The following is a 13,991-nucleotide window of genomic DNA, read 5'->3' on the forward strand; positions in this document are numbered from 1 at the left end:
AAAAAAAAAAAAAACTGTATGGGGGAGCTCAAGCCCCCCACACGCCCCAGGGGACCGCCACCTCCCAGGGGCACTAATATGCAAAATAGGGGAGTCTGTGACAGACCTCCCAGCCCCGGGGACCACCACCCCCCGGGGCTCCATAGATGTTGGGAGGGGGGCCGCGCAGCCCCCCTACTCGAGCCCTTGATGGCCCTGGGGACCGCCACCCCCCAGGGCCGGCTCCTGCAGTGTCCCAGGGTTCCCACCCCCGGGACACTACTGTTTGCTATGGTAGGGCGGGAGCCTCGCGGCTCCCACCCTACTACAGCAAACTGCTTTGATTTTTGAGAGAGAGAGCAGGAAACCTGCTCTCTATTTAAAAAATCAAAGCCGATTGCTTTTCTGTATGGGGAGCAGCATAATAGCTGCTCCCCATGCAGAAAAGCAATGCCGGCTCCAACAGGATGCGGGGAGCAGGCAGGGACGGTGGGGCGCTTGGGGACAGCCATCTTGGGACCAATATACACGATAGCACCTCATTAAAAAGCATTGTAGTTAATAGAAGGTTTTAGGACTTTAGTTACATTATAAATCATTTGTTGATGGTACCATACTTATTTTAGGAATTGTGGTGTGTTCTAAGGTAATTTTGCCATGTGAAAAAGCCTTCTGCTGGGATATCATGAATCATGTTTGAAAGAAAACTATTATCTCATGCTTTTCCCACAGTGGTTTGGAAGGGGATCTATAAGCTAAACTGAAAGCATATTTTCTGTAAATTCACATTATCTTTCTCAGTCATGTGAGAATGAAGTCTGACATTCTCAGTAAAACATGTACATCCAACAAGGACAGAGACTGTCAGTTGATTCCTTTGTGTTCTACTGCAGCCTCCTAGAGTGTTCTAAAGAACAACTAGAGCGCTAACAGTCCTACTTATTACAAAGGTATGGCACACCTGAAGCCATCTTGATTGGAATAAAGTGGCAACTCTTAAAACATTTAATTTAAAAAGGAATAATATGAGGGGGTATATTTTGCCATAGAAAGTATGATTAGTGCTGCAGAAAGAAAAATTAGGGCACATTTTGAGAGACATCTCAAATCCTCTTCTATTTCATAAAAAAATTCTGACATGCAGTCTTCCAAGATGGCCACCAGAGACAAAAGAGCCCAAATGTAGCCCAAATATCACCCAGATGTAGCCCAAGTATAGCCCAATGACAGAATGTCCCAGATTGTTCTTAAGAACAACTAGAGTGCTAGCAGTCTTACTTATGACAAAAGTATGGCACACCAGAAGCCATCTTGATTGGAATGAAGTGGTAAGTCTGAAAACATTTAATTTAAAAAGGAACAAAATGAGGGGGTTCATTTTGCCAAAGAAAGTATGATTAGTGCTTCAGAAAGAAAAATTAGGGCACATTTTGAGTGACTTCTCAAATCCTCTTCTATTTCATTAAAACAATTCTGACATGCAGACTGAAACATGCACTTTGAATACCAGCAGCCGACTTCCCTGGTGAGCAGTAGCTTTACTACAGTGATCTAATGAGCAACTAGAGTACTAACATTCAGAATTTATGGCAAATGTGTGACACATCTGAATGCCTTCTTGATGGAACCAAAGTAAACAAGCATTGTAAATGCAATAGATCTCGCCCTCGTTTAAGTTAAAGCCATTCTGTTTGTAATGAGGTGGCTTTTTAGCTTTGCTTTTATTAGTGTTTTTAAAACTTTCATGTAAATAACATGCATATGTATGCATATATGTATATGTATGCATGCATTTATATTTGTATTTATATAGATATGCAGATTACATATGTTTATATATGTATGTATATATATATATGACACTGATGACATCTCAAATGACATCACTGATGACATCACTGATGACATCATCCAGTGACTGTGTGTTTCTGTAAAGTTTAAATATGTTTTAGATATTGAAGAATGAGTAGATGTATAACTGTCTGGACGAAGGATTTAGTAGGTGCATGACTGAATGTATGAGTGAGTGATTAAATGTGTCTCACTGAGTGCATGGGTTAGTGACTAAACTGTCTTAATTTGTGCATCATTATGTCTGTTGTTCTGTAAACTACTGCATGTGTTGATCAGTAGCTATATGATTAACTATATGGGTTATTGATTGATTGTCCAAGTATTTGTATGGGAGACTGAGTGTGTGTGTGGCTGGCTGGGAGGTGTGTGACTCTGTGCAGATCAATGTGTACTTGTATCAATGATTGTATAAGAAAGTAAGTATGTGTTACTATATGTTTGAAAATGTAAGGTGCTCTATGTTTAACTGTATAGACAAGAACATGGAAGTGTGATTGATTCTTTACAGGACTGACTAGGTGTGTGAGTAACTCCATGGATGAGTGGCAGAGTGTGAGTGTCTGTATAGGTGTATGAGTGCATATGATAGTGTTGTAAAGATGAGTGATTGTATGTATGAATGATTGTATGGGTGAATGAGTGAATGTGTGTGTAGACGTAGGAATCAGTGAGTACGTATGTAGTAACTAGTATTGGTGTGTCAATGGTTTCAAAAATTATACTCTGTATTTAACACTGGGTGAAACAGAGGTTATATTAAAATGTGAGGAGATGCATTGTATTGTCACATGAATGATATCATCAGTGATGTGGTCATTGATGTCAAATGAGATGTCATCAGTGATGTCATCAGTGATGTCATTTGAGATGTCATCAGTGATGTCATCAGTGATGTCACTGACCATGTCATGAATGATGTAATATGTGACATGATCAGCAGTGGATTGCGGGTGCGCGATATATAGTTAGTGCAACTAACTATATATGGAATTTCAATGGTTTTGTGTGAGTAAAATAAGGTTTTTTAAATGCTAATTCCTAACTATATATGGTCTATAACCTATGGTTTTTTCAGTGAATTTTCAAGGTTTTGTAAATGCTAATTCCTAACTATATATGGTCTATAACCTATGGTTTTTTCAGTGAATTTCAATGGTTTTTTAATAGCAAATATCATAAGCTGTCGAATGTCAAGTACGTGGTAAGTGAAAACATTTTCGTGTTTATGCACACTGATCTGCTTTGAATGGTGCCCCCCCCCTCATTTCTATTAGGAGTACTCTCTCTTTGCAGATAGTGAAAGGTAGTTAACGCAGGCCTTTGCCCCCGTTGTAATCCGTCGTGCCTGCTTCTCTCTCCATTTGATTGATTGTTATCCAAGTATTTACTGTTTTAGAATTAGTTCTCTTTGGTTCATTCTCTATTTACAAACAAACACAGAGTCGCAATACTCTGTTTAGTCTTTGCAGATAACGAAAAATCGTGTAAAAAAAAAGAAAAGGAATCGAGCAAAATCAGTAGGCCACTAATGGGATCTCTTTTTGACCTCGCTAAAATAGAAACATTAGGAACAACCCCTCATGACAAATACAAAACTAGTGAGATGAACTGAACTCCACACAATGATGGCTGCAAAACAGCTCGGCTCCGCCACCCACCCCGCCCAAAATAACGATAAAGAGCGGCTGCCATGATTGGTTGCGGAATGGCCACAACGGAGCTACGAAATGGTGCTGCTCTCATGCTAACCCCAGCTTCGGTCTGAAACATCCAGAAACACTGTAGACTACCAATTCGATCAGTTCCGGTAGCGCCCCAATGTAACCCGGTAGAGAAGAACTAGCCCTCCCCTCTTTGACTGATGGTTCTTGTTGCCTGTCCCTTCTGTTGTCATTTAACAGAACTATTTAGCCTGCTGAAAGGGGTTGTGTTTCGACCGCTGGTTGGTGGAGACATTTTGACTATATTCTGGACCTGCGTTGTCGCGTAATGCGTCATATGACGCGCCGCGTTAGCGCATCCGGAAGTCATCCGGGGCGCGCAGCGCGTAACGTAAGCATAACAAGTCATGTGACTTGTTAATAAAACTTTTCATTGGTTCATTTTACTTTTCTTATTCTAATGATGAAAGCCTTGGTCATATCACCTAAAAATTACGCTTTTAATTACTTCCGAACATTATTTTCTCTTAAATATATGTTATAATGTTCCAGGCTAATGTACTTTCCCGGAAATTTTACAACTGTCCTGCAAGTAAAATATATTCTTTTTTCGAGAAAAAGAGCGTTTCTTCGTCCCATGACGGAGCCGTTGAGCAAAAGAGGGTCGACCTGCTGTCTTAGTCGCCGATACGCCTGAATATGAGATTCTTATCGATCACTTTATGTTGCAGGAATAGAAAACACAACAGCCCTTGACCATTTATCTTTACTGCGTTCCTTCGTATTATACCTTTTACCCTTCATGTAATTGGTCTGCTTTATTTCACTTGCCTTTTAATGATTCTAAAACAGTGACTATTATTAAAAACTTTACCAATGTATACACTACTACCATGTTTTCTTTTAAAAACCTTTATTGTGAAAATTTCATTATACAAATACGAGCCTATAACCACGGAGCAAACTGTAATCGTATATGATGAATAGACATTTACACTGTAGAGGAACGTAACGGGCGGGCCATTAGGTTGCAAAAACTAAGGTGTCTAACAGTTACGGAATCGGTGGACGTACATTTTATAATTAAAATACGACAGGGCCAGTTACAATAAAATTATCTAGATATACATTTGCGGGCAAGTACCATGGGTGACGTTAATTCGAATTTTCAACAGTACAGTAATCAATTACACATCAGAACTTAATATCAATAGGGATGTCGAAATATTCAATCAATTCTCGTCCCCGCCCGCCATGTGCTTCAAAACTGCATACGTATCTCGTGATTTCAAGGTTCTGCAACCAGTACACAACAAGGAGTTACGAGTCCCATTTATTCCGGCGCCATTTTGGGCGAGGACGGGCAGGTCCAGGATATAGTCAAAATGTCTCTACCAACCATCGACTATGATGATGTTCATATGCTGTATTTATTAGAGTAACACTCATCTGCCCACATGAAATTAATTTACCACAATCTAAACATGTCATTTTAATCTTTCCAAAGTTCTTCTAAATATTTGGGACCGTTTCCCTTGCCTCTGAAGCTCTCAGTGCCACTTCTTTGATGAATGTACTAGCAGGTCAGGGGTTCTCCTCCAAATCTCTCTTTTATGCAGCACTATAATTAATTGGTGCCACCTCTCCATATGACGATGCATGGTATAGTTACCACAACTATATTTTTTTTCGGTTCCTCTGGAGAGTTCATCGTGGCAGATGAAGCGTGTAACATACCGGGCATTTACCTTTTTTTGCATGTACAGGAAAGGAAAAAAAAATCGAGCGTCCGAGTTCTAAGGTGTCCCAGGGCCATTTTAGTGGACCAGGCCCAAATCCAAAGAACAGCCATCTCACAGGCTAATGGGGCGACCCACGCCGAGTTTCAGCATTGTAGGATGACCACACAAGTACAGCAACTTGCTAGACATCACCTCGGTGCCATCCGGATCTCGGCGCCCCACTGCAGATGAAGTGCCTCTCAACTATGAAACCACCACGGTGACATCCGGATCTTGGCGCGTTGTGCTGCCTTCGGCCTATTCGCACATCGGTCCGCTACTGACGCCATCTCACAGGCTAATGGGGTGACCCACGCCGAGTTTCAGCATTGTAGGATGACCACACCAACTTGCTAGACATCACCTCGGTGCCATCCGAATCTTGGCATCTCAACGCCTAGTGGTATCTTCCATACAGAAAATATGGTTACGCTGCCTTTGGCCCCATTCGCACATCAGTCCGCAACTTAGACATCACCTCGATGCCATCCGGATCTTGGCATCTCAGCGCCTTGTGGTGTCAGTCAGAAAATATTGTTGCGCTGCCTTTGGCCCCATTCGCACATCAGTCCGCTACTGACACCATCTCACAGGCCAATAGGGCGCCCCACGCCGACTTTTACCATTGTACGATGGCCACACCAGTGGCACAACTTGCTAGACATCACCTCGGTGCCATCCGAATCTTGGCATCTCAACGCCTAGTGGTATCTTCCATACAGAAAATCTTGTTACGCTACCTTTGGCCCCATTCGCACATCGGTCCGCAACTTAGACATCACCTCGGTGCCATCCGGATCTTGGCATCTCAGCGCCTTGTGGTGTATTCTCTTCAGAAAATATTGTTGAGCTGCCTTTGGCCCCATTCGCACATCGGTCCGCAACTTACACATCACCTCGGTGCCATCCGGATCTTGGCATCTCAGCGCCTTGTGGTGTCTTCTACTCCGAAAATATAGTAGAAAATATTGTTGCGCTGCCTTTGGCCCCATTCACACATCAGTCCGCTACTGACACCATCTCACAGGCCAACAGGGCGCCCCACGCCGACTTTTACCATTGTACGATGGCCACACCAGTGCCACAACTTGCTAGACACCACCTCGGTGCCATCCGGATCTTGGCATCTCAGCGCCTTGTGGTGTCTTCAAATCAGAAAATATTGTTGCGCTGCCTTTGGCCCCATTCGCACATCGGTCCGCTACTGACGCCATCTCACAGGCCAACGGGGCGCCCCACGCCGACTTTCAGCATTGTAGGATGGCCACACCAGTGCGGCAACTTACTAGACACCACCTCGGTGCCATCCGGATCTTGGCGCGTTGTGCTGCCTTCGGCCTATTCGCACATCGGTCCGCTACTGACGCAAACTCACAGGCCAACGGGGCGCCCCACGCCGACTTTCAGCATTGTAGGATGGCCACACCAGTGCTGCAACTTGCTGGACACCACCTCGGTGCCATCCGGATCTTGGCGCGTTGTGTTGCCTTCGGCCTATTCGCACATCGGTCCGCTACTGACGCCGCCTCACGTGCCAACGTATTTTCTCCGCATTTTACACCCTATGCCGCATAACAGGTCATGTGACTTGTTTATAAAACTTTTCATTGGTTCATTTTACTTTTGGTTTCCTAATGATGGAAGGCATGATCATGTGACCTAAAAACAACACTTTTCATAGGATGAAAACTTTTTTTTTTTCCCAAACGATGAAAGCCCCACCTTGTTTCTGGATGTTTCAGACTGAAGCTGGCGTCAGCATGAAAGCACCACCATCTCGTAGCTCAGTCGTGGTCATTCCGCGAGCAATCATGGCAGCCGCTCCCCACCAGAAGCCTGCAGGAGTCGGAGCCCCCAAAACTTTTGATGAATTCTCAAGGCGGAGGGGACGCTTTCGAGAATGGGGTCCAAGACCTAGCAGACAAGCGTCCGATTTCCAAGGTGTCCCAGGGCCATTTCAGTGGACCAGGCCCAAAAAGGAAACAGCCTGCCGCCATTTTGAGAGTCCTGTGACAGCCGCCTATCGCTGCACCGCAAGAGTGGGAGCAACTCAGCTGAATTGCGGCTTTTGACACAGTGGACCAAAAACGGACGGAATGGCAACTGAAACGGTAAAGGGGCGCCCCACTACAACAGATGACACTCCACCTGAAGAGGCCCGTTCACGCCGCCTCCCCCGGGGCGCTCCACGCCGTTATTCGGAGCAGCATTGTAGGATACCAAAACCAGTGCGGCAACTTACTGGACATCACCTTGGTGCCATCGTTCTACTGCCTTGGAACTATTCACGCAACAGTTTGCTACTGATGACCCACCCCCCGCGACGCCCCATGCCGTTATTTGCTGGGTGGCAACTTACTAGACATCACTTTCGTGTCATCTAGATTTCGGCGCGTTCTGCTGCCTTGGAACTATTCGCACAACAGTTTGCTACTGATGACCCACCCCCCGCGACGCCCCACGCCGGAAATCTGGACGTTGTGCTGCGTTGGGACTATTCGCACAGCCGACCGCTACTTCGTTGTTTTTCCCTAAAAATGTTTATATGTTATTACTATTTTTGTTTTCTTGTATATATTTATAAATTATTAAAGTTTTATAATCTTACTACTTTGTCGGAGTGCTATATATTTTTAATGTGACACATAATTGTAAAAACTTTGATGTACAAACAGTCATCCCTGGAATCTTCCGCTTCAGGCTCGGTCCCCTCCCCAATCACAATACAGGATGGTTTTCAGATAATAGCAACGCTTCTGCTGTGACGGATCTCATCGAGTGTGGGCCTTGATCTACTATAACTCCTTTGAAGAGGGGTGATTCTTTACAGCTGTGGCCATAAACTACATCTGCAGGGCTAGCTGATACCCTAGGACCAGCCTGGACAATCGGACACAGAGGAAAAGGAGTGTCAGAGGGTGCGGTAGTGAATAGGGCGAAAGGGAGGTGTCGGGCGGGCACAGGGTGTGATTCTCAGGGAACAGCAGCGCAGATGGGGGAGGTTTATTACCCATGCATAAGACAGAGAGCGGGGGTGACCACTGCCTGGGGGAGATGCTTGCGAGGGTGGGGAGCCATGCTAAGGATCGACAGCGTGCACAGAGTGGGTCTGGTCAAGGCATCTAAAATGGCTGCCGTGCACGACAAAAGTGTGGCATTTGAAAAAAGACAAGATGGCGCAGACAATGTTTTTCAACACTTCCTGATTTCCTTCGAATCGAACGTTAACAGACGTTGGGGCATATTACCAAAGTTAAGCGATATTTATCCCTAACGATGCTTAGCAACGATTTTTTTTGCGTCGGAAATTATCGCAGATAAACCTTGCTATTATCAAGGTTTATCGGAAATACGATAAAAAACGACCGCAATGCATTAATATCGCTGAAAACTCAGCGATATTCATGCATTACCGAGCTAATGCTCTTAGCCATGTTATCCACCTCCCATTGGATAACATGGCTAAGAACTGCTCAGGGCAGGTGGTAGCTTTTGGAGATATTCGCCCTTATCTCGAATATTTCCAAAAGTTGATAATAGGAGATAGCGATGTTAGCGAATGTTTCCAGTCGCTAACATCTTGGCATGCCCACTTTGCATGTCATTAGTGATAAATATCACTCACATGCAAAGTGGGGCCCAAGATGGTCGCTATCTTCTACTAGCCGTCGCTAACTGGTGTTAGCAACAGCTAGGTAATACACATATAATTTTATCTCCGCGAAGCGGAGCGCTGTTACAGATATATATCTTGTTTCTGAACGTTAATTTCTCAAAATGCACTGAAGCACATATATTGAGACCTAGCAAAGGCACATCGGGCTACCAGTCCCTACAATTTTGCCAAGTTTCGTGCAAATCCATTCAGCTGTTCGATCCTACCGAGAGACAAGATGGCGGCCGCTACGGACTGTTTGGAATGTTTACAGACACCGGAGAGCCAATCAGCTTCGCTTCGCAAAGCTCCGTAACGCGAAAAGTACGCGAAGCGGTGCGCTGTTACAGATATATACCTTTTTTTGAACGTTAATTTCTCAAAATCCACTGGAGCACATATATTGAGATCTAGCAAAGGCACATCGGGCTACCAGTCCCTACAATTTTGCCAAGTTTCGTGCAAATCCATTCAGCTGTTCGATTATTATTATTTTTATTTTTTTTTGCCCCGCGGGGCCCTTTTAAAACCTCCACATCAAACCTAGGGGGTGAGCGACAATGTACTATGCCCCCTTATGGTCATTTGCCCCTTCGCTTTGGCCTCCTCTTGTCTCTCGATCCTACCGAGAGACAAGATGGCGGCCGCTACGGACTGTTTGGAATGTTGACAGACGCCGGAGAACCAATCAGCTTCGCTTCACAAAGCTCCGTTGCGCGAAAAGTACGCGTAGCGGAGCGCTGCCCAGTCCGCTGTTACAGATATATATCTTTTTTTGAACATTAATTTCTCAAAATCCACTGAAGCACATATATTGAGACCTACAAAAGGCACATCGGGCTACCAGTCCCTACAAATTTGCCAAGTTTCGTGCAAATCCATTCAGCCGTTCGGGCTAAAAGTGAGGCCAACCGCCCTATGGAAATTAACATAGGAAAAACGCGTTTTGGGACCCCCCTTTTTTCTCGGCCCCCCCTTGACGAACCCCCCCAAAATTTTCAGGGGCTGCTCAGAAACAAAATGTGCCATTTTCCTGAAAATTTCAGCCAATTCCGTCCACAAACGCCAAAGTTATTAGACATAGAATTTTCAAAAATCCCATAGAGAAAAAATCCTAACTATATATACCTACTGGCGACCGCCAGTAGGTAATATATACACATACATATATATAAATGCATATGCATATATATGCATATATATATGTGTATATGTGTGCGTGTAGAGAGAGGTAGAGAGGTAGAGGTGTAGAGTTAGAGAGGTAGAGGTAGAGAGGTAGAGACTAGTAGAGAGAGAGGTAGAGAGAGGTAGAGAGGTAGAGAGTAGAGAGTGAGTAATAGAGAGTAGAGAGTGAGTAGTAGAGAGTAGTAGAGAGCAGTAGAGAGAGTAGCAGAGAGTGAGTAGTAGAGAGTAGTAGAGTGAATAGTAGAGTGAGTAGTAGAGAGTAGTAGAGAGTGAGTAGTAGAGAGTGAGTAGTAGAGAGTAGTAGAGAGTATGTAGTAGTAGAGAGCAGTAGAGAGTGAGTAGTAGAGAGTAGTAAAGAGTGAGTAGTAGAGAGTAGTAGAGAGTGAGTAGTAGAGAGTGAGTAGTAGAGAGTAGTAGAGAGCGAGTAGCAGAGAGAGAGAATAGTAGAGAGTAGTAGAGAGTGAGTAGAGTGAGTAGTAGAGTGAGTAGTAGAGAGTGAGTAGTAGAGAGTAGTAGAGAGAGAGTATTAGAGAGTGAGTAGTAGAGAGTGAGTAGTAGAGAGTAGTAGAGAGAGAGTATTAGAGAGTGAGTAGTAGAGAGTAGTAGAGAGAGAAGTAGGGAGTTAGTAGTAAAGAGTAGTAGAGAGTAAGTAGTAAAGAGTGAGTAGTAGAGAGAGAGTAGTAGAGAGTGAGTAGTAGAGAGTAGTAGAGAGAGAGTATTAGAGAGTGAGTAGTAGAGAGTAGTAGAGAGAGAAGTAGAGAGTGAGTAGTAGAGAGTAGTAGAGAGTAAGTAGTAAAGAGTGAGTAGTAGAGAGAGAGTAGTAGAGAGTGAGAAGTAGAGAGTAGAGAGTAGTAGAGAGTAGTAGATAGTGAGTAGTAGGGAGTGAGTAATAGAGAGAGTAGTAAAGAGTAGTAGAGTAGTAGAGAATGAGTAGTAGAGAGTGAGTATTAGAGAGTAGTGGAGTAGTAGAGAGTAAGTAGTAGAGAGTAGTGGAGAATATTCCAAAGTTTGGCACAGCACCACTTGCACAATAAGTCCAATCAAATCATATCACTTAGAGTCCTTATTGAAGCGCTGAATCTTGGTGTATATTCAAATGCTTTTATTTTCCTTAAGTTTATGTACCACAGCCAGCCAACGCGTTTCGTTCTGTACAACAGAACTTCTTCAGGGCGTTCTTATTTCCTTCAAGTTATGTCGGTATCCTGTTGTCATATAACTAGATATTTCTTCCAAATGTTAGACGAGACGTAAGTACATTCTTATTCAAAGTGACTAGGTATCAATTTTACCCACACAATTCGGGCAGACTTGAGTAATTTATAGCATCCTCAAAGTCAGTCTTTCAAAAATTCCAAAGTATAGGACATGATAATCCAAATCCAAATGTTTCTCAAGAAAAGTCATTTTTAATCGTTAGGAATATCGACGTTTGGGCAGATATGACCCAGGGACCCCCAGTATGCAAGGGGAATTAGTCCCCCCTCTGCAAACGCGCCAGTGGACTGCGTTGCAGAGAGGTGTAAAAAGGGGCATAGCCTCATTACGCCTCTGTGCAATGCAGCCCCCTGGCGCATACTGGAGGTTCCAGGTGGGCTAGTTGGCCCCCAGGGACCCCCAGTATGCAAGGGGAATTAGTTCCCCCTCTGCAAACGCGCCAGGGGGCTGCGTTGCAGAGAGGTGTAACAAGGGGCATAGCCTCATTACACCTCTGCAATGCAGCCCCCTGGCACATACTGGAGGTTCCAGGTGGGCTAGTTGGCCCCCTGGGGCCCCCAGTATGCAAGGGGAATTAGTTCCCTCTCTTCAAACATGCACGGGGGCTGCGTTGCAGAGAGGTGTAAAAAGGGGCGTGGCTTCATTACACCTCTCTGCAATGCAGTCCCCTGGCGTATACTGGATATTCCTGGTGGCCTTTCATGTCTTATATAGTTAGAAATTAGCTTTAAAAAAACATGTCACTGACCATGTCATGAATGATGTAATATGTGACATCATGAGCAGTGGATTGCGGGTGAGCGAAATATAGTTAGTACAACTAACTATATAGGAGCAATTTCAATGGTTTTGTATGAGTGAAATGTCCAGCTAACTATAACACCCCTAAAACATATAGTTTTTTTAGTGAATTTTAAAGGTTTTTTAAATGCTAATTCCTAACTTTATAAGGCCTGTAACCTATGTTTTTTCAGTGAATATATATATATATATATATATATATATATATATATATATATATATATATACACATACTGATAGCATCTGTAATGTCATAGATTAGCAGTTTTTTTTGTTGTTTGTTTTTTCCTCATTCACGCCCTTGGTAATGAAGTAATAGTGTATGGAGATATATGCACTGTCACAGATAAACTGGTAGGGGCACAGAATAGTGCAAGGTGGGTCGCCCCAGAGTACATTTATTATACTCCAACAACACCACACTAGAACAACCAAAGGGTAATAAGCTGCAGTCAAATACCCAATCTTGTAGTAGGTCGCCCTATTGGGTATACAAGCATTAAAAAAGATAGAATGCCAAACAGCGTTATCATTGGACTTTGGGGGGGAAAAAAGAAAAAAAACCCTTGGTCAAGTATTCAGCTGTGACCAGTTTAATAAAAACCAGAAGTTTCTCTTGTCTGGATTACCCGTTCTTAATAGGTCCATTTTTGATGTTTGTGGCACTGAAGTGCGCCAGTCCTGCAAGGTTGGAGGTAGCGGGTCTTTCCATTTCCTGAAAATCTCTCTTCTGGCTAGCAAGATTCCATAAAAGAGTAAGTTCTTGGCCGGACCCTGAAACCCTGGTGCGACCCCAAAAATTATAAGCGCAGGACATAGCAGAACTTGAGAGCCTAAGGCAGTAGTAAGTGTAAGACACACCGCGTTCCAAAAAGGCAATAACGGAGGGCAATCAAAAAACATATGCAGGTCGGAGGCCGCCATCAGACCACATTTAGAGCATGCCACTGCTGGATTGTTTGAAAATTTCAAGAGTCTCTCTGGCGAGTAGTAGGCCCTATGGAGAGTAAAAAGGTGGTTTTGGCGTAGCCAAGAAGGTTTCACTATGTTCCACATAATCTTAAAAGATTCATACCACAGGTTCTCCACATTTTGGTTGGTAATATGTGCGGCCCATAGTATGTCGGGCAGTTGGAACTCATTCTCAACCTCCTCCAATAGTAGATTGTACCAGAATGAAACCTCTTTCTTAGTTGGAGGCTTATCTATTAAGAGAGAGACCATATTGCTATTGCCCCCTAACAAAAATCTGCCCCTAGCAGAAACCTGTGAGTGTGCCCAGCTTCGTATTTGCAGGTATTTAAACCTGGAGAGTCCTGACCCTATTTTAGAGCATAACACCTCCCACGGGAGTAAGCTACCCTCCACAAAAAGGTCGCCCCACACCTCCAGACCTGCCTCTCTTAGTGGTACTGCAAGACTATCAAGGAGCCAACTCGGAGACCCGGGTGAATTCCACAGTGGAGATCTACTAGAAAAATAATAAATTTTTATGGAACGCCTGAGTTTCACCCATGTTTTAGATATATCTTGCAATACCTTCAATTTTATTTTCTTAAAAAACTTGGGGTCGCCAAACTTAAACAAAAGCGCATGCTCAGCTATTTTTTCCCCTCTAAGCAAAGCTGCAAACATATACCCACAAGCGGAGTTAATGGTTGATTTTAGCGACATCCTAGCATGGGAAAATTGGATAGCCCACCCATATAGCTGTATGTCAGGAGCCGCCAAACCACCCTTTTCTCTACGCCGCCTGAGTTTCTTCCAGACTATTCGAGGAGTGTGGTCGTTCCAAATAAAAGAACTTATATCACTTTGAAGTTTGGCAATCATAGAAGGTTCGAAAAAAAGAGGGAT

Source organism: Lissotriton helveticus, chromosome 4_1 (assembly GCF_964261635.1).
Source record: "Lissotriton helveticus chromosome 4_1, aLisHel1.1, whole genome shotgun sequence".
Lineage (NCBI taxonomy): Eukaryota > Metazoa > Chordata > Amphibia > Caudata > Salamandridae > Lissotriton > Lissotriton helveticus.